General features: G+C 44.6%; 1 non-coding gene across 1 annotated transcript; it reads left to right on the top strand.

Moving 5' to 3' along the window:
- Positions 1-14,190: 14,190 nt before the first annotated feature.
- TRNAV-CAC (transfer RNA valine (anticodon CAC)) lies at positions 14,191-14,263 on the top strand. Its single transcript has one exon. It is a non-coding gene; the product is annotated as a tRNA-Val (tRNA).
- Positions 14,264-22,479: the final 8,216 nt, after the last annotated feature.

The following is a 22,479-nucleotide window of genomic DNA, read 5'->3' as shown; positions in this document are numbered from 1 at the left end:
CACTACCGATCCATATTCCTACTAAATATTTTGATCAGGTGACAACAATGTTTTCTGATTTTATCTGGGCCCATAAATGACCAAGATTGAATAGGCAACAACTCTCACTTTCAAAAATTAACAGTGGCTTGCGGTACCCGACATATGGAGATATCAACAGGCAGTACACCTAACTAGGCTTATTGATTGGAATCGACATCAAATAACTTAATTATGGCCAAGACTGGAACAAGCTTTAAAGTAACATCTTACTTACTAGAGCACCTTGGTGTTACTCAGCAATGCCAAATGATATAAAAAAACATCCGTTGGTGGGGCTGACTGCGTGGATATGTGTGTCTCTTTTTACAAAATACTCTCTCACGTCGACCCATTCCCTGTTGTATCCGATCCTGGGGAATCCTATATTCCCTCCAGGAATTCAAGATTCGGTTTTCTATTTACTAAGGCAAAATGGCCATTTTCAGGTATCCCATTTCCTGATGGACAATAAATGGCCGCCTGTATCAGAACTTGTGGATACAACAGGCCCCTATAGATTAGATCATTGGAGAGCTATTCAATTTACTCACTTCTTACGATCTCTGCCCTCTCCGGGTAGCTTTGGTCCAAATGTTACTAGGTATGAGACCTACTGCTCAGAAGAGGGGGTATTACCACATGTTCTATCGGTGGTATATCAGTTATTGAATACACCATCTGAGGACTACCTGCTGCCATGCCTTGGTGCATGGGAGGCAGATATTGGATATAAGTTTACAGCACGCCAACGACAAAACATTATTAGCCTTACTCATGGGTTTTCTATAAGCACTAAGATACAAGAGATACAAAATTGTCACCAGATGGTACCAAACTCCCATAAAATTGCAAAAGATTTACCCTTCCTTGTCAGATCAGTGTTGGATGCCAAGAAGATAGGGGAACAATTCTCCATATCTTCTGGCTATGTCCAAAATTAGAAACGTTTTGGAAAACGATACAACAAGTAGCCCAAAATTTTATGGAAAGTTTAATTTCAAATGACCCGGCTCTTTTTTTGCTCCATGCAACTAATATTTCAAGTAAAGTATACAAAAAACAGTCCTTTGCCACCCTTTTAACGCTGCTAAAGCATTAAGTATTCCTTTATGTTGGAAATCCACATAAGTACCATCTATAGGCATGTGGTTCAAAAAAGTAGAGGAAATCAAGAAAATGGAGGACCTAATTCTTCAAAACGCCATCAAAAGGAACAACACACTAAGATGTGGACACCCTGGAATATGTATATCTTCTCAAACAAAGGACAGACCCTGTTTGAGGGCAATATGGTAGATTAAATAAATGTAAACTGAGTAACATCTCGAAGGAAGCGCGCTCGCCACCTCCGCCTCCTTAATATTGGAGAGGGAGGGTTGGCTTCCCCTCCTCCTCCTATTTCCCTTCCTTTTCCCCCCTTTTTTTTTAAGATGGGGAAAATTTGAGGCAGGAAGTACAGGGACACATATGACAACAGGGTATAATTTGATGGAACAGATGTTTAGATATGGAGAAATAGTGTAAGAAGGTCGGGCGACCATTGGTTAGGTTATGTATATGTATGAGATGATATGTCTGAGATGAACGATACAAGTTTGATTTATTTGAACTGTTGTCATTATTATTTTTTCTTTTTTTTTCTTCTTCTTTCTGTATATATCCGAAAAAGATGTGTTCTGTGTTTTCTTGTCTTATGAAATAAATAAAAGATTTGAAAAAAAATAAAAATATTAATAAAAATGCCATAAAACTATCCCCCTATATTGTAAACGCTATAACGTTTGCGCAAACCAATCAATAAATGCTTATTGCGTTTTTTTTTTTACCAAAAATATGTAGAAGAATACGTATCGACCTAAAATGAGGAAAAATAAGTTTTTTTATATATTTTTAGGGGATATTTATTATAGCAAAATTTAAAAAACAATGCGTTTTTTTTTTTCAAAATTATCGCTCTTTTTTTGTTTATAGCGCAAAAAATAAAACCAGCAGGGGTGATCAAATACCACCAAAAAGAAAGCTCTATTTGTGGGAAAAAAGATGTCAATTTTGTTTTGGAAGCCACGTCACATGACGGCACAATTGTCAGTTAAAGTGACGCATTGCCGTATCGCAAAAAGTGCTCTGGTCTTTGGCCAGCAAAATGGTCCGGAGCTTGTTCACACTGATGGGGACCTTGATGTAAAGGGGGATTCTGATGAGGACTCTGATGTAAAGAGGACTCTGGTGAGAAAGGAGCAGACTGATACATGTTTATTTGGAATTTCTTTGCTTTTACTGAAGTTATTTCTCTATTGTTCTGAATCATAGCATGCTGATTGCAAAGAACCTCCAGGTAAAACTTATTTGCTCATTTGCAAATATTTATAAAATATATGTTGTGGCCCTCAGACTGAATAATGTGGAGACCCCTGATGTATTCTTATTTTTTTTTAAATAAATCTCCATATTCATTGTTTTTTCTTGTTGCTGTGATCTGACTTCCTGTTAGAGGAGTTTGTTCTCCATGGTAAGAAAGCAGAAAAAAAAACAGTAGGAAACAAAAAATAGTTTACAGTGTCATTAAGTAGTAGATATGTAAGAATTATTTTTGGAAAATAAGGATATTTGTTTTTTATGTTATTTTAAACTATTGATCTTTATTGTAGTGTTAAAATTCCATTATTTTACCTGCTGCAAATCACCAGCAGTTTCCGTAGTGTAGTGGTTATCACGTTCGCCTAACACGCGAAAGGTCCCCGGTTCGAGACCGGGCGGAAACAACTTTTCTTTCTGATGCAAGAGTGTTAAGGTCCAAGGCAACGCTGCACCTGCTACTGTGCACTGGCAGCCAAAAAAAAAAAATAGGATCAAGTGACACACAACACTGCGGCTACATCTCTCAATTTTCATACACCAGAAAGCAGAAAAAAATACGACACAATGTTGTCATTTAGAATGCCTATGCACTTTAGATTACTTTATTAAAAATAAATGGAAATTGTTGTGGATGTCCTAGTGCATATTATTTTCACCTTCCTCCTTCGCAGGGGCAGATTCAGAGTCTAGCCTCGGGAGGGGCACTGCCAGAAAATAAGGTGTTGCTTACAGAACTGTATCATACAGTCCTAACCTTGTTTAACCATTTCCCTACGCGCCCATTGTCATATGACGTCCGAGGATGGGATCTCCCATTCTGGTCGGGCGTCACATGACGTCCTCGGCTACCCGGCAGTTTAGGGGGTGCACACGTACTGCCGCGTCACCGAGGAGCTGATGCGCATGCCCGGTGGCCGCGATGTCCGCCAGGCACGCGCGATCGCTCATTACAGAGCAGGACCGTGGATCTGTGGGTATAAACTAGAGCTGCATGATTCTGGCCAAAATAAGAATCACGATTTGTTTGCTTAGAATAAAAAGATCACGATTCTTTCACGTTATACAAAAAAAAAAATGGGCTAACTTTACTGGTTAGTTTTTGTGTTTTTTTTTTTTTTTTAATTCATTAAAGTAATTTTTTCAAAAATAAATTGCATTTGAAAGGCCGCTGCGCAAATACAGTGTGACCTAAAATATTGCAACAACCACCATTTTATTCTCTAGGGTGTCTACTAAAAAAATATATAGAATCATTTTCTAGCAAACAAAAAAAAGATTTTAACTTGAAACCAACAAATGTCAGAAAAAGGTTTAGTGTGGTTAAACTTTTTTTAACTTACACACAGTCTATTCCATTGACAAATTGTTACAATGTTTATAGTTAAAGAGGAAGTAAATCCTGATGAGTTTACTTCCTCTTTCATTCCCTGCAAAGACAAAGCATAATGGACTACTATGCATCGCATAGTAGTCCATTATGTGTCACTTACCTGACACAGGAGCCAGCAAAGTCACCGCTGTCCCCTGTAGTCCGGCGCATCCATCTTCTTGGTGGGGTCTCGCAGCTCCGCCGCTGTCATTCGGCGAAGCCGCAATGACGTCACTCCCGCGCATGTGCACAGGAGCCGACACGCGCGGCAGCTCCGTTGTTGGAAATGCCGTGCTCAGTGCGCCTGCGTGCTGCTGTCTACGGCGCGGTGCCTGTCTTCGGGCAAATATCTCCTAAACCGTATAAGTTTAGGAGATATTTCTTGGACCTACAGGACTGTGCGTCCTACCGTCCAATATCCTTGATTAATGTTGACGCCAAATTGCTGGCAAAGGTGTTAGCGAATCGACTGGCGCAGGTCCTGGAGGAGCTTGTCCATGTTGACCAGACGGGGTTTATGCCCGGTAAGGGTACCGACATTAATCTAAGGCATCTCTTTCTTAATTTGACTATCCCCCATGATAACGCTGGGACCAGGGTCATTGCCTCACTGGATGTCGAAAAGGCATTTGACTCAGTGGAATGGGGATACCTATGGGTGGTACTGCACAGCTATGGGTTTGGTCCCCATTTCCTGAGTTGGCTGCAGCTGCTTTATAAGCGACCCAGAGCGCGGTTGCGGATTAATGGTAGGCTGTTGGAGGGGTTTCAGTTGGAGAGGGGCACCCGTCAAGGCTGCCCCCTTTCTCTCTCGTTATTTGCGCTGGCGTTGGAGCCTCTGGCGGTAGCCCTGAGGGCCTCCCCAAGGGTGGAGGGGTTGAGAATTCGCTCACTTGAGGAGAAGATGTCGCTCTACGCCGATAATGCCCTGCTCTATTTGAGGGACGTGGACTCCTCATTATGAGTGGCTCTGGAAATTTTTAACGAGTTTGGTCGTTTTTTTGGGGTCAGAATAAACTGGACCAAATCTGTCCTGTTTCCTCTGGACCCAGGGTCGAGAGCGGCTGCAGCAGATACTCAACTCCAGTGGGTCAGTGAATTCAAGTATCTCGGGGTGGTAGTGGGCGGTGACCCATCGACCTATTACGACCTTAACTTGAAACCTGCCCTCCTTCAGCTGAAGGCTAGATGTGCCTCCTGGGGGAAGCTTCCCCTGAATTTGTTGGGTCGCATCAACCTGTTAAAAATTGTGTTCCTTCCCAAATTCCTCTATTTATTCAGGAACTCCCCTGTTTTGATCCCGGGTGCATTTTTTGCCGATCTCGATAGTTGTGTTGGGTCATTTATTTGGGGGGATCCACCCCTAGACTTGCGCGATCCACTCTGTGTCTGCCTGTGCGATGTGGAGGGCTGGCTCTACCCAACTTCAGGGTCTATTACTGGGCGGCGATCCTCGTGTCGGTCCGTTGGTGGTTTGCCCGTTCTAGGACAAACGCCGCAGTCTGCATTGAGGCAGCTGGAGTGGGTTCTTTGGACGACCTTAGCAATTTAGTATACAGAGGCCCTGGTGCACGCCCTGGGCTTCCGCTGCCGACTAGGACGACACTCAGGGTGTGGGGGTTGGCCAGGAGACGGTTTATTAGGCCAGGGGTCTGGTCTCCCCGGCAGCCGCTGTGGGAGAACCCTGGGTTCCCGCATTTTCGGACTGTACCTGACCCGATGGTGTGGGTGCGCTACGGGGTGAAGACGGTAGGAGACATTGTCATGGGTGGAAGATTGGGGTCGTATGGGGAACTCGCCACCAAATTAAATTTGCCCGGGTGGATGTACTTCCGCTACCACCAACTACGACATGCAGCCAGGGCGCAGCTGCCAGAAGTTAAGGGCCTCTCTATGGACCCCGTGGAGGAGCTACTAACTTGGGACCAGCTCTCCAAGCCTCTCTTGTCCCTATACATGTCGCTAATTAGTGTGGACTCTCCTAAGATGGAGAAATTGTGGGAAGCCTGGAAGAGGGATATTCCTACCCTGGATAGAGAGGATTGGACTGACTGCTTTGAGGATAGCCTAGGCCTGGTGATTTCCTCGAGGGATAAAGTAATACAGACCAAGTTTCTACATAGAGTTTATTATACTCCACAGCAGCTGCACAGACTGTACCAGCAAAGGGACCCTGCCTGTACCAGGTGCAAGGCGGAAGTGGGAACGTTCTTCCATATGTTCTGGAGCTGCCCGGCAGTGGCCAGCTTCTGGACTGATGTGTTTGGCACCATTAATGAGCGTCTTGGCTTGTCCCTGCCCCGGTCCCCGGAGCTGGCTCTTCTTGGCATTCAGGAGGAGGATCAGCGGTCTCGCTACTTCAAACTCCTGGTTGCCTTTTTGCTTTATTATGCCAAGAAGGCCATTCTCCTTCGCTGGACTTCTGCCTCCCCCCTGACGGTGGCTCTGTGGGATGACATCATTAATAAGGCCCTACCGTTATACAAAATGATATCTATCAGCAGGAAGTGCCCTAAGAAATTTGACAGCATATGGCTACCCTGGACGGGAGGAGATAGAGAGGGTATATAGAAATTAGAACTGCTACTGCTGGATCCGTGGAGGTTGGTCCTCATCCCCCCTTCCTTCCCCCCTCTTCCCTTTTCTTTTCCTTGTCATGCCCCCACTCTTGTTCCTCCTTCTCCCTTTGTCTTCCCCTTTCCTACCCACCCCCCTTCCCCCCCTTATGGGGTCTGATGGGGGGTACAGTGGCTCCCCTGTTACATTGACTGTTCCGTGGTATCTGAGTGTCCACTGCCCTCACAGGGTTAATGTCGGGGAAGTTTGTATAACAAATCTTGTATTCCACGTGGAGTATACTGTATTCCAATTCCTTTTCTTGTTGTACGTTTTAACATTGTTTTTTCTCGATTGTAACCTGTGTGTCAAATATCAATTAAGCGAACTTTATTCACCGTGAAATTGAGGAATTTTTTTTTTTTATTGGGATATTTATTATGTCAAAAAGTAAACAATATTGTGTTTTTTTCAAACTTGTCGCTCTTCTTTTGTTCATAGCGCAAAAAATAAAAACACATTTATTTGGAATTTATTTGCTTTTACTGAAGTTATTTCTCTGTTGTTCTGAATCATAACATGCTGATTGCAAAGAACCTCCAAGTAAAACGTATTCGCTCATTTGCAAATATTTATAAAATATATGATGTGGCCTTCAGACTGAAAAATGTGGAGACCCCTGATGTATTCTTAATTTTAAAAAAAGTAGATTTTATTGCTCTCAGCCTCCTCTAAGGCTCTATGCACACTGAAGCTCAAAAAAGCTTTTTCTGGACGCCAGATTGCTGGCAGAAAACGCTGGTTGAAAAACTTGCTTTTAACAGCGTTTTGTACTAGCGTTTATGAGCGTTTATTAGCGTTAGCGTTTTCAATAAAAATACACAGAGGACACTCCAAAAATCCCACAGTACATTCCAAACTCCCACAATGCATTGGAAAAATAGAATGCCGAACACTAATTAACGCGCGTTTATAAGCGTTTATGAGCGTTTATCAGCGTTTGTCGTTTTTTGGCGGTGAAAAACGGCACTTTGAGCGCGAATTTCTGGCGTTCAGAAAAAAGCCCATAAACTCCACTGCTCATTAAAGCTGAAAAACGTCCATGTGTGCATGGACACATAGTGTCACGTACCAGATAAGACCAGAACTGTGTGGACTGCAACAGAGGAAACCCAAACGTGTATAAGTGAAATATGATTTATTAAAGAAAGTGAATAATATGAATACAACCACACAGTGCAATAAACCAACCAACAAAGACCCCCAAACAACAACAGACAGATATGTACAATAAATGGGAAATGCAAGTACCGTAAACGATAGGCAGGCCAGGGTCATACACAGAGGATCAGCAAATAACAAAGGCAGTCCAGAATCAGAGTCACAAGCCAGGCCAAGGTCATACACGGGGAGATCAGCAAATGGGGTAAGGAACACAGGACAGGGAGAGGATGGATGGATCAGACTTCAGGACAGGAATAATGGTAACAGGTGGGACAGGGTTGGGACCAGGACAGGGAAACAGGATCAGAGCCACGGGTCACAGGTTCAGGGTACAGGAACAGGTTCAGGATCGCAAGCAGCAGGTCAGGGCACAAGGAACAATACCAAGGCAAACATATGACTGCTTGCCAGCTATTTATAGGCCTGTGATTGGCCTCAAGTGACACCTGATTGCAGGAGGTGCTGCCTGCTCCATACTGCCAGGATCCATCCGCTGGTGGACGCCAGTACTGCGGCCCAAAGATGATATAGCATCAGCAGGGAAAAGCTCTCCTGACAGCTCAAAACTGACAGGAGACACCTGCTGGTGGACCTCAGTACTGCACGCCAAGAGACGGATATTATCAGCGGATGGAACATTTCCTGACACATAGGCTAACATAGAGTGGAGTTTATGGGCTTTTAAAAAAAACGCCCAAACTCCAATAAACTGCAGTTAATGAGCTCCAGTGTGCATGGAGCCTAAATCTCCAAATTCATTGTTTTTTCTTGTTGCTGTGATCTGACTTCCTGTTAGAGGATGGCTACGTTTGTTCTCTATGGTTCCACTGTATGTAGGAATGTAGCCACCCTTTCTTGTTCACTTCTGAGATGGACTATGGGATTTATAGTGTGCACAGAGCAGTTCACATGATCACAACAAACATGCATTAGAGAGGGTCAAGGGCTCACAGAGGAAGTTACAAGAAAGCAGAAAAACACAGTAGAAAAAAATTAAATAAAAAATGGATTACAGGACCATTAAGTAGTAGAAATGTAAGAATTATTTTTAGAAAATAAAGATTTTTTTTTTAAAGGTTATTTTAAAGTGTTGCAGTGTTAAAATTCTATTTTTTTACCTCCTGGCCTATCACCAGGAGTTTCCGTAGTGTAGTGGTTATCACGTTCGCCTAACACGCGAAAGGTCCCCGGTTCGAGACTGGGCGGAAACAGTTTTTCCTTCTGATGTGAGTATTATAGTGGTTGTAAACCCTCAGAGTAAACTTAATCTTATAATATACTAGATAAGAGAGGCAGCTAATCGCTACCCGTGCAAGTGCACTTGTGCATTTTCCGTGAAAATCGTCTCTTTATTTTGGATGACGTCATGCACAATTGCGCTGTATGTTCTTTTATTAGTGCCCTTTTGCATTTCCTGCATGTCTGTAATTGACTGTGAGTGAGATTCCCCTCTGAACGGCACAGAGGAGGTCTTGCGGTGCAGGAATGATTCTAGTCTTTCTGATACTCCCCCTTGTGACTGAATAAGACGTCACAACAGGGGAGTGAATCAGAGCTGGTTCAGAATGCTCTGTTACCGTAGTAGCAGCAGCAATCGAGATTGAGGGTTGGTTCAGACGCTATGGCGCATGCGCGGGATTTCGGCAGGGATATGAGCGAAGGGCGGAAATGGCGTTCGCATCGGCTTCGGAAAACAGAACTAAGAATGGTGCGGATGATACCCGGAAGACACTATACAATCAAACATCAAAAAAAGGTACGTCTAACGCTCGTTTCGGAGTAATTTATATATATATCTTGCTTGGTAATGTAAAAAAATATTATAAAGATTATTGGGGGGGGGGGGGGGGGTTACTTCCTCTTTAAGGTCCAAGGTAATGCTGCACCTGCAACCAAAAAAAATAGGATCAAGTGACACACAACACTGCGGCTACATCTCTCAATTTTTATACACCAGAAATCAGAAAAAAACACGACACAATGTTCTCATTTGGAATGCCTATGTGCTTTAGATTACTTCATTAAAAATAAATGGAAATTGTTAGTGGATGTCCTAGTGCATATTATTTTTCACCTTCCTCCTTCGCAGGGGCAGATCCAGAGTCTAATCTCGGGAGGGGCACTGCAAGCAAATAAGGTGTTGCTTACAGAACTGTATTTAACGTATAATAAAGTCCTAACCTTGTTTAACTACTTCCCTACCCGCCCATTGTCATATGACATCCGCAGATGGTATCTCCCATCCTGGGCGGGCGTCACATGACGACTTTCTGGCGGTATAGGGGGGGCATGCGGCGCTGCATCACCGATGCCCACCGGGCACTTGCGATCGCTCGTTACAGAGCAGAACCGTGGATCTGTGTGCATCTGTAAACCCACAGATCCATGCTCTGTGAGGGGAGAGGAGAGAGATCATGTGTTCATACTAAGTATGAACACCGATCGATCGGTCTCCTCCCCTAGTCAGTCCCCTTCTCCTACAGTTAGAATCTTAACCCCTTGATCGCCCCCTAGTGTTAACCCCCTTCCCTGCCAGTGACATTTATACAGTAATCAGTGCATATTCATAGCACTGATTGCTATACAACTGTCAGTGGTCCCAAAATAGTGTCAAAAGTGTCCGATATGTCCGCCACAATGTCACAGTCACAGGCAGATCGCCGCCATTACTAGTAAAAAAATAATAATAATAATAAAAATGCCATAAATCTATCCCTTATTTTGTAGGCGCTATAAATTTTTACGCTTATTGCAATTTTTTTTTACCAAAAATATGTAGAAGAAAGAATACATATCGGCCTAAACCGAGGAAAAAATTATTTTTTTAAAAAAAGAATTTGGGATATTTATTATAGCAAAAAGTAAAAAAATTATTTTCTCAAACTTGTGGCTTTTCTCTTGTTTATAGCAAAATTTAGGTACAGTGTTACATGACCGCGCAATTGTGATTCAAAATGTTACAGTGCTGAAAACTGAAAATTGGTCTGGGCAGGAAGGGGGTGAAAATGCCCTGTATTGAAGTGGTTAAAACTGTAACACTGTTTTAAAGTGTTGCATGCACCCCAATGCCGGCACCTCCTTTATTTCTACTGAGACACACAGCAACTATATCCCAATATTACGTGCTGGTGCGGGTCCTTGAATGAACCCTGCGTGCATTCTGGGACCCGCACACATGACATATAGGGACAGAGTGCATTCTGGGACCCGCACACATGTCATATTGGGACAGAGCGGCTGTGTGGTTCAGTAGAAATAAATGGGATGCCGGCATTGGGATGCATGTAACACTTTATGCATCCCCAAGCTAGTAAAAGACAGCCCTGCATGTTAGACGCATGTCTGCAGCACGCCCTGTATAAATGAAGCCTAAAGATAAATTTTTCTGTCATTCTATATCACTGATGATCACGGCATGATCGCCGTTTGAAGCGGCATGCTCAGTGCGCCTGCACCCGATGTCTACGGCGCATGTGCCGTAGACATCGCTCCGGCTATTTCTGCAAATATCTCCTATACCTTTTAGGTTTGGGAGATATTTCTTGCATTTACAGGTAAGCCTTAATCTAGGCTTACCTGTAGGTTAAAGTGGTTGTAAAGGGTTTACAAGCACTTTAACCCCTTTGTGCTGCATTAGTGGTACTAGGGGCAGTGTTTATAAACAACTTCATGCTGTAGCATAAAAGAGATTAATTAACACCGATGGTGCTGCTGTCATTAATGCAGCACAAAGGGGTTAATTGCCACTGGTCACTAATACATCACTGAGTACATTAACCCCCTCCATGTAACAAATTACAATTACCATTGTAAATTATTTAACCCCCCCTCCCCTAAAGCGTTAACCACTTCACACAGCTAAGACAAGGTGTTAGTTAAGGCACTGTTGTGTAATGAGTTAAGTGATCACTCACTTGCAGCGCACATGGGCTCTGGCTACAGATCCTATCGGCAGCATCTTGCCTTCAATCCCACGCTCCTGGCCTTTGAATCGTGACGTCCCTTCTGTGGGCCTTTTGGGACAGCAGTTGTCTCTTAACTAAGAGCTCCTATCTACAGTTATGTACTGCCATTTGCTCAGGCCTGCAGCAGAGAAAGCAGCTATATCTACTTTTACTTGGCCTTACCCTTCCATTTCTCCCTCCTGTCATCCATTCTCTCTCACATTCCTTTCCTTGCATTCCTCTCTTTTTAATTTTCTTTCTCCCCACCCCTCCTTTCGATATTGTACCTTCATTCCTGGTTGCTACAGCGGGTAGTGTGGCACCTTGCTCCGACTTTTCTGCCTCTACGCATGTGAGGATGTCAGGAGCCGGCTGCGGCGGGCGGGTTGCATAGATCCTAGGGTAAGTTGACCACATTTTTAAAATGAAATCCAGGGACATATTGTTTTTTTCTAATGGCAGCAATCAGTGACTCATAACGGGACTGCGCTATTGTGGTGGACAAATCGGACACTAAGTGAAAAATATGTACTGTCACTGTACTAATGACACTGGTTGGGAAGGGGATAACATCTAGGGCAATCAATGGGTTAAATGTGTGCCTAACAAGTGTTTTCTCACTGTGGGGAGGTGCTTTGCAGGAACACAGGATCAATGTCTTCCATACTGACAGACCGGCGAACTACGAACCTGATTGGCTCTGACACCCAGAAATGCAGGATCACCTATATAACTGATCTTGCGCAGAGTGACCCCCCTGTAGCAGTGAATCTGCTGTCAGGCAATCGGAAACTGGTTAAAGCGGGGTTCCACCCTAAAGTGGAACTTCCACTCATCGGAACCCTCCCCCCCTTCGGTGTCACAGTTGGCACCTTTCAGGGGGGAGGGGGGTGCAGATACCTGTCTAAGACAGGTATTTGCACCCACTTCCGGGCATAGACTCCCACAGGAGTCTGTGCCTCTTCTTGTCCCTGCGCACTGTCTGCTGGGACACACACGAGTCCCAGAGACATCGCGGACAATTCCTATTGCGCTGCGTGGCTCGCGCATGCACAGTAGGGAACCGGGCAGTGAAGCCGCAACGCTTCACTTCCTGATTCCCTCACCTAGAATGGCGGCGGCAGCAGCTGAGAGCTAAGCGACCGATCGGCCTCGGCTGCCAATATCGCTGGATCCTGGGACAGGTGAGTGTCCATTTATTAAAAGTCAGCAGCTGCAGTATTTGTAGCTGCTGGCTTTTAATATTTTTTTTCACAGTGAAATCCCTCTTTAACATCATCAGCATTACGATAACTCACAGGCAGCAGGCACTCTATCATGGCTCTGGCTGGCTCTGTCACATAACATGGCTGCTGGGTGCTGATTTTGTTAACTTCTGACCAATAAGTGCCCCCCGCTGCCTATGAGTTCTGATACCATCCATTATACCAGAGAGACAGACACAGTGCAATGTAGTCTATTCACAGACACCCCCAAAGCACACCTGTGTTGAAGCCTTGAAGGCACTGGCAGCCCCACAATTGTATCTGCTTCCCCTCTATTCCTGCTGCTGGACATCGTCAGCTGCCTCCATCTGCCCATCGCCATCACCTGCCTCACAGCCTCTCAGATCTCACTCTCCAGGCCCCGGCTACTACTGGGTGGGGAGCGGAGGAAAATGACTCTGCCGGGGAAGGCAAGGAGATAATCAGGTAGGCAGCTGGCCAGGGATTTGAGACAAGGCAGAAGAACATGTGAGCGGAGCTGAACGGGCATGTGCCGAAAACTGAAGAAATAGTCCATCCGCTCTGACTAGCACATCATCATCAGAAAGGGACACAGATAATGGAAAAAATACACCCACCTAAGCTAGTAGGAGTGGGGGGGGGGGGGGGGGGTGCAATTCAGATTTATTTTTTTATGCTGCACTTACTGTCTTTGAAAATTGCCCGCTAGCTGCGTTTGCGTGGTCTGGCCTGAGGTTGTGGCAGCCATCTTGAATGGGGCCACATTTTACAATTTTTGCCCTTGTTTGTCAAAATCATTTTTTAGAGGTTTGTATCTTCCACAGTAAGGATGAGCTCAGGCGTGTTCGCACGGTCCACATGCAGAGCCCGCCAGGAAGTCTGCGCTAATCACAGGCAGTGAGACATTGCCCGATCTCTGCAGCTGCACATCGGGGCAATGTCTCGCTGCCTGTGATTAGCGCAGCTCTGCCCCGACTTCCTGGCGGGCTCTGCATGTGGACCGTGCGAACACGCCTGAGCTCATCCTTATTCCACAGATGTCCTTCCCCTCTCCATTGTTTATTACTGGGGGCTTTCAGCATGGCATCCTGTTGTCATCTGAGGAGTTTGCCTATGCGGGAGCTTCGGGAGGGGACCCTGTTTTATGCCAATGGTAAATGTAATTTCTTTTTTACCTAGGAATACCGTTCCCTTGCTCCAGCTGAAATGCAAGTCACTAACTCCTTTATCTTTCTCTAGCTGCTTTTCTGTCTGCTGCTTAAAATATCAGTCCACCCAAACAAGACCATCTCTAACATTTAAGGTAGGGACCGTCGTCCAGGTGAGTGTAAAAAACAAAACAACAAAAAAAAAAACATGCTGGTACGTTTATGTATTTCAACCTTGTACACCAGAAGAAGTCCAAGCAGATATCAAAGCAACGTAAACAAACCTATGAAGGCCCCAACCAGTAGTGACATTTCCTGATTACTTTAGTGATGTTTTCCAAGCAGTTTCCGTAGTGTAGTGGTTATCACGTTCGCCTCACACGCGAAAGGTCCCCGGTTCGAAACCGGGCGGAAACACTTTTTTTCTTGCTGACCGAGCTGCAGCTGCTACTGTCAACTAACACCTAAACAAAAGGGGATCAAGTGACAGACAATGTGGCTGCATAAGTCACAAAGAAACACGCCTTGTTCACATTTACTATGTTTATACACTTTAGATTTTTTTTTGATAATTTCAAAAAGTAAAAGATAACACAGAATAACCAATACTTATGGCTCAGTTTAGTTGAAAAGCCGCACATCAAGTATGTCTTCACAGGCAATAATTTATTCACCCAACAAGCTTAATCTATATGTAAACCCAACATTTCATACTCCTGATAAGTGCCTACTGTACCATGGAGTTGTATGAAAAAATATCGTGTTCTCTTTGTATTGCTTCCTTTATGTGAAAACCCTGGTGTTCATCTGCTTTCCCAATAAAAACTGACCACACTAAGCAGAACAGACCATGGTCCGTTCTCTAGCTATGCTGGGAATTCAGTATTAGAGATGGACGAACTTCCAATGGGACGTTTCGCAAATGCGGCCGAAAGTTTGCGAACCGCAAAGTTTGCGGCGGGCCCCATTGACTTCAATGGCGGGTGAACTTTGCAAACCTACAGGTCATATTTCCAGCCACAAAATAATTACTAGCTGTGCACACATAGTCCCACCACATGGCTACTGACATAACACATGTATGAAGTGAATCTGGGATCAACAACTACAAGCATTCTTTTTTTATATGTGAAATTTTGACAATTCAGGACTCAGGAGCGCATGAAGGCAATGGAGGAGAGGAAAGGTCAGGGTAGGCTATGAAGGGGGTGCAGGAGATGATTACCAGCACCGTGATAGGGTGCACTGACACCAGCACCATGATATAGAGCATTGACACCAGCACCGTGATAGAGTGCACTGACACCAGCACCGTGATAGAGTGCACTGACACCAGCACCGTGATAGAGAGCACTAACAGCAGCACTGATACCAGCAACTCACTGCTGGGCCCCAAAAATATGACACCGCTCAACCTCTTCAAACAGGAGGGTACGAGCATATAGTACGGTGTGCTTTTTTTGTACAAGGAAGTGAGCCAAATGTAGAAAAAAGGTCTGTGTGCTCGATTAAATAAATTGTTTATAGAGATATACATGGTCTACTGGTCACATGTGTTGAATTCCTCCGAGATCCATGCCTCATTCATTTTCAGAAATATGAGGTAGTCAACACTGTTGTGAGCTAGGCGAGTGCGCTTATCGGTCACAATCCCCCCTGCTGTGCTGAATGTCCTTTCGGACAGGACACTGGACGAGGGGCAAGCCAACAGTTCCATTGCAAATTGGGCAAGCTCTGGCCAGAGGTCAAGCCTGCCCACCCAGTAGTCCAGGGGTTCATCACTCCTCAGAGCGTCCACATCGGCCGTTAACCCGATGTAGTCGGACACCTGTTGGTCTAGGCGTTCCCTGACGCTGGATCCGGATGAGACCCGTCGATGGGTTGGCTGAAAGAATGACCTCATATCAGAAGTCACCAACACATCTTCAAACCGCCCTCTCATTGCAGGCCCTGTTGGATTGATACCCACAACTCTTTCTCTGGGAGTGGGAATTGCTCCTCTGCCAGCGCACGCAAAAGCAGAATGCAGCATTTCTGGGAATAGGGCAGTAATCTGCAGCAGTGCGCCACAACCCTATATATTGTACACCTACACCAGTCCTTACAAGGACCTTTGTGGACCAAGTAGCTAGTGATTATCAGTGTACGGACTGAGGTACAGTCTGCAAAAGGACTGCTTCAGAATAGGGCAGCAATCTGCAGCAGTGCACCACAACCCTCCAAATAATACACCTATACCAGTCTTTACAAGGACCTTTGTGGACCAAGTAGCTAGTGATTTGCAGACTGTACCTCAGTCCCTACACTGATAAAGGACTGCTGCAGAATAGGGCAGCAGTCAAGTATAATAATCTTTCTATATTTGGAAGAAAGTATATTATACGTGTACAACCCTATATACTGTACACCTATACCAGTCCTTAAAAGGACCTTTGTGGACCTAATAGTAATAGCTAGTGATTAAACTGACTGTCCCTGCTGCACACAGCATCCTGTCCCTCCCTGCACTGACAAAAGACAGGCTGCTGCAATCACCAGCACAGCAGTGCACTCAACCCAATATACTATACTACACCTATACCATACCAGTCCTTAAAAGGACTTTTGTGGATCTAATAGCTAGCGATTTGTGTCACTACAGTCTCTCCCTGCTCCACACAGCGTCCTGTCCCTACACTGAAATAAGACAGAATGTAAAATGGCTGCCAGATCGGGTCTATTTATAAGGTAGTGGGAATGTCCAATTGTCCATGTGCTGAAATGTCTCAATTGGCTGTCCTGTACCCCATAATGGATGTGTCATTATGGGTCAAAGTTCTTTCACACTGTAAACACATATGTCCACAGCGGCAATAGTCCGCCGATTGGGCGAAACGCAAACACGCAAAATTTGCCACAAAACGACCCCTGGGTGAACAGTTCAGCCATCCTTACTCAGTATGCTCTCATTCAATGATCAGACTTGTGCTGACACATCAACCCCTACATAGCCATTCACTGGGAAGATCAATGGGCTGCTGTTTCTCCTCCCCCAGCTCTTAAGCAGCTTAGAACAGAGGGAATGTGATCACTTATTAAAAAAAAGGAGGGAAAAAAAAGCTAAATTATGATTTTTAATATATATATATAATATGTATATATACACACACACACACACACACACGCTTTTTGCCTTTCATTTCTATTTTAACCACTTGCCGACCAGTGCACGACGATGTACATCGACAGAATGGCACGGGCAGGCAAATGGGCGTACATGTACGTCCCTTTAAATTTGCCGCCCTGCCCTGCTCCCGCGCTGGTCGGGACCCCCATGAGTCCGGTCGCGGGACCCGCGGACTCGATCGCCGCGGCCGAATGGAGAAGTGCCGTTGTAAACAACATTTATCCATTCTGCCTAGCAACTAGTGACGCTGATCTCTGCTCCATGTGATTGGAGCAGAGATCAGTCTTCACTAAATGAAAGCCCAACCCCCCCACAGTTAGTAACACGCCCCTAGGAACACTTAACCCCTACACTGCCACCCACTGGTTAACCCCTTCACTGCCAGTGTCATTTACACAGGAATCACTGCATTTATATAGCAGTGATTACTGTATAAGTGACAATGGTCCCAAAAATGTGTCAAAAATGTCCGATGGGTCCCCCACAATGTCGCAGTCACAATAAAAATCGCTGATGGCCGCCATTACTAGTAAAAAAAAAAAAAAAATTATTAATAAAAATGCTATAAAACTATCCCTATTTTGTAAACGCTATAACTTTTGCGCAAACCAATCAATAATCGCTTATTGCGATTTTTTTTTACCAAAAATATGTAGAAGAATACGTATCGGCCTAAATTGAGGGAAAAAAATGTTTTTTTATATATTTTTGGGGGATATTTATTATAACAAAAAGTAAAAAATAATGCGTTTTTTTCAAAATTGTCGCTCTATTTTTGTTTATAGCGCAAAAAATAAAAACCGCAGGGGTGATCAAATACCACCAAAAGAAAGCTCTATTTGTGGGAAAAAAAGGACGTCAATTTTGTTTGGGAGCCACGTCGCACGACCGCGCAATTGTCAGTTAAAGCGACGCAGTGCCGAATCGCAAAAAGTGGTCTGGTCTTTGACCAGCAAATTGGTCCGGTCTGAAAGTGGTTAAACTGAATAGGTTGTGCTACAAGGTGATTGTTTACAATCACTTTAACCACTTCAGTCCTGGAAGGATCTACCCCCTTCACGACCAGGCCATTTTTTGCAATATAGCACTGCGCTACTTTAACTGACAATTGCGCGGTCATGCGACACTGTACTCAAATATTGATTGAGGTCTTTTTTTTCCCCACAAATAGAGCTTTCTTTTGGTGGTATTTGATCGCCGCTGCAGTTTAAATTTTTTGCGCTATAAACAAACAAAAAAAAAGACCATTTTTAAAAATATATTTTTTTTTTTACTTTTTGCTATAAAACATATTCAATAAAAAAAATGTAAAAAAATTTTAATTTCATCATCAAATTTAGACCAATTTCTACATGTTTTTGGTAAAAAAAAATCCCAATAAGTGTATATTAAAGGGGTTGTAAAGGTAAAAGTTACCGCCCCCCCCCCCCCGTTTTACTTACCTGACCTCTCGAAAGTACCCTGCTCGCCCCCGACATCCTCTTCACCGCTCAGCCTGGCCATTGATTGGTTACAGTGGATGGATTGAAAGCAGCGCAGCCATTGGCTCGCGCTGCTGTCAATCACATCCAGTGATGCGGCGTGCCAGGGAGCAGGTCCGAGAGATACAGTGAGCAGCTATATCACGGGAGCGCGCCCGCAAGCACTCCACAGCATGTGAGGGAGCTCACATGAAGGTGTGGATGCCTTGCGGGACCCCAGAAGACTAGGTTTGGGGCCACTCTGTGCAAAACGAGCTGCACAGTGGAGGTAAGTAGTATGACATGTTTGTTATTTACATTTTTTTTTTTTTTTAAGTCTTTAGTGATCCTTTAAATGGTTTGTGCAAAATTTATAGCATCTACAAACTATAGGCTATTTTTATGGACTTTTTTTTTGTAATAATGATGACGGCCATCAGCAATAGTAATGGCGGCCATCAGCAATTTTTAGCAGGACTTTGACACTGCGGCGGAAAAATCTGACACCAAGTGAAACTTTTTTTGGGGACCAGTGACACCAATAGAGTGATCAGTGCTAAACAAAAATGCACTGCCACTGTATAAATGACACGGGCAGGGAAGGGGTTAACATCGGGGGCGATAAAAGGGTTAAGTGTGCTCCTAGGGAGTGCATTCTAAATGGGGGGGGGGGGAAATGCTGCGACTGGAGGAAAACAGAGATCAGTGTTCCCGATTAGCTTTTTTGCTTCCCCTGGACAGTGGCCATCATGGGCGCCAGACTTGCTGATTGGCTCCCGCTGCTTCCATTCACAAAGGGAGCAGGTCGCCGGTGGCATGCACACCCCAGACCTCGTGCACGAAATCACGTAGAGGTACGCAATTTCAGGCAGCTGGGCTGCCCTGCCGCAAAATATATGTGATGGGTGGTCCTGAAGTGGTTAAGCACATGGTCCCACCCCCAGGACCATTTTGCTGACATCATCCACTGAGTTAAATGACAAAAGAACTATATCCTCGATCATTAAGTCCACTGCATATCTCCCAACTTTTGAACTTGACAAAGACAGACAATTGCAAAGGGGTTGAATGTGGTGCGCATAGTAAGCCGTGGCAATAAGGGGGTGTGGCCAATGAAAAGTGGGCTCAACCATATGGGTGTGGTTTAAAGATATACTGGCAAACCCAAAAGCTCTTGCCAAGAATGCAGTGAAAAACACACTGCAAACATATTGGCATAAAAAATTTAAAAAACATCATTGGACACTGTGCTGCAACATCTGTTGAGCCTACTCACTGTATGATCAACACCATACCTCCCAGCTGTTTGAGATGGGAACGAGGGACACCTATTTGCAAACATATGTAGGAATAGGACACAACCCCTGCCACACCCACTTAACATCGGCTCCTCCCGGACCTTTAAGAGGTTTCAGATGGTGGGAGGTGGGGCGGGGTTTATGATCACGTGATTGGCTGTCAGAGATCACATGATCAGAAAGCTCCACATGGCAAGAAGTGATCGGTAGCTGATGGTAACTGCGCAGGGTGCGCCCTCTCAGCACTGCTGTGTCTGCAAATTGATAAGTATGTGGCTGCTTAGCGCCAAGGCCCACCCTCCAAGAGGCCGTATATTTGCGTGCTGCTGGGGCCTAGGGGTTAAAGGAGAATTATACAAAAAAAAAAAAAAAATGATTAGTTAAACCCACAAGTACTTTTTTTTTACCACAACTATTCCTTTATATTGTTTTTTGAAATTTAAAAATGCAGCCATTTAGAAATTGGATGAAAGGTTTAGAGCTGAGAAACATTTTAACCACTGGGCACTTAAACCCTCTTCCTAACCAGACCAATTTTCAGCTTTCGGTGCTCTCGCACTTTGAATGACAATTACTCAGTCATGCAACCTTGTACCCATATGAAACGGCTGTCCTTTTTTTCCACACAAATAGAGCTTTCATTTGGTGGTATTTAATCACCTCTGTTTTATTTTTTATTTTTTTTGCACTATAAATCAAGAGACAGAAAATTTGGTAAAAAAAAAAACAAACAAATAATTGTAGAAAGGCAAGGATTCTGCCTATAATATATCTCAGAGGGTGCCAACCCTTGGATTCACACCAGGAAACGTAAGCTTTCCAAACTCTATAATATACAGCTCTGGAAACTGGTTTCCTTGCATTGATTAAAGTTGAGATAACAGACCTGGAAAGCCCACGCTTTTCACAATGTGGGTTTCAATAGCCAAGCCATTAAATTTAACGTTCTTAAAGTAGGATAGAATATCGGCCCCTGCAATAGCAGGTCTGGCTTTAGTGGGAGAGGCCAAGGACCCTCCACTGCCATTTTTACGATCTCTGCATACCATGACCTTCTGGGCCGTGCTGGTGCTACCAGAGTTACCAGCTTTCTTTCAAGCTTGATCCTGAAAAGAAGTCAAGGCAGTGAAAACTGATCCCACGGGGTTACCAGCGCATCTGTTCTGTATGTGAGGGGATCCCTTGTTCTGGACACAAAGTTGGCCAACTTCATGTTGAATCTGGATGCTAGATCTATGTCCGGAGTCCCCCATCTTTGGCAAACAGCCTGAAACACTAGAGGGTGAAGAGACCATTCCCCTGGTAATACAGTAACTGTTGGCGACTTAGATAGTCCGCCTGCCAATTTTCTGCTCCCGGAATGAAAACTGCCGATAGGGATGGGACATTCCTTTCTGCCAAAGTTAGGATATGGTTCACCTCTCTCTGAGCTGAGAGACTCTTGGTGCCCCCTTAGTGATTGATATAGGCCACAGTCGTGGCATTGTCAGATTGAATCCAGACTGGACAATTCTTTAACCTGGAGATCCAGGTTTTCAGAGCCAGATACACTGCCCGAACCTCTAGGATGTTGATGGGCAGGGCTCTTTTGAGTTTTGACCACTGTCCCTGGACAGTCACCTCCTCTAGTCCTGCTCCCCAGCCTGAGAGGCTGGCATCTGTCGTTACTACTTTCCAGATTATTGGTCTGAAGGATTTCCCCTTCAGCAAATTCTGGCTTCATAACCTCCAACTGAGGCTTTGAGACACTCTTGGGGACAGCCGCATTGGCAAGTCCAAAGCTTGGACCGTCTTGTTCCAAGCACAAAGGATTCTGTTTTGCAACAGTCTTGAATGGAACTGGGCATAGGGGGCTGCTTCGAATGAAGCTACAATCTTTCCTAACAACCTCATGCAAAGGCGAATTGAAGGATTTGCTTTTGACCTGACCATCCGTACCAGCTCTTGTATGGAGCTGATCTTTGCTGGAGGCAAGAACACAATTTTCTGGGCTGTATCTATGATCAGGCCTAAGTAATCCAGCCTTCCTACTGGTTTTAAGGAAGACTTGTCTAGGTTGAGGATCCAACCTAGACTTTCCAGGTAACTGGTTGTAATGCGTACGCTTTGCCTTAAGCGAGTCACTGACTCGTCTATTAACAATAGATCGTCTAGGTACGCCAACACTGTTATGCCCTGTGCTCTCAACCTGGCTAGAGGTGGGGCCAGTATTTTTGTGAATACCCATGGTGCTGTGGCTAGCCCAAAGGGTAAGGCCGCAAACTGAAAGTGCCGTTGTTCCACTTCGAATCGCAGAAACCTTTGGCGAGTGGGAAATATAGGGACATGCAGATATGCGTCCCTGACATCGATGGATGCCAGAATTTCTCCACCTTTTTGGATGGAGACCACTGACCTGATCGACTCCATTAGACAGGAGCAAATTTTTAGGAACCGATTTAGATTTTTTAGATCCAGAATGACATCTCCATTCGGCTTTGGTACCGGAAACAGGTTTGAATAGAAACCTAAACCTTGTTCCTCTGTGGGGATCTGTACGATTACCCCTTGAATAAATTGGTCAAATGCTTGAAATAGGGATTGTCTTTTCCCTGAATCCTTGGGAACGTTTGATCTCAGAAAGTGAGATAGTGGAAACTCCCAAAACTCTAGTTTGTATCCCAGAGTGACTGTGGAGAGAGCCCATCTGTCCTGAGTTTCCCTCTGCCA

The sequence above is a fragment of the Lithobates pipiens genome, unplaced genomic scaffold (genome assembly GCF_037356315.1).
Source record: "Lithobates pipiens isolate NorthernLeopardFrog02 unplaced genomic scaffold, aLitPip1_a1.2 Scaffold_8, whole genome shotgun sequence".
NCBI classification, from domain to species: Eukaryota; Metazoa; Chordata; class Amphibia; order Anura; family Ranidae; genus Lithobates; species Lithobates pipiens.
Note: the sequence above shows the minus strand (reverse complement) of the source record. Positions and strands in the feature narration are given on the sequence as shown.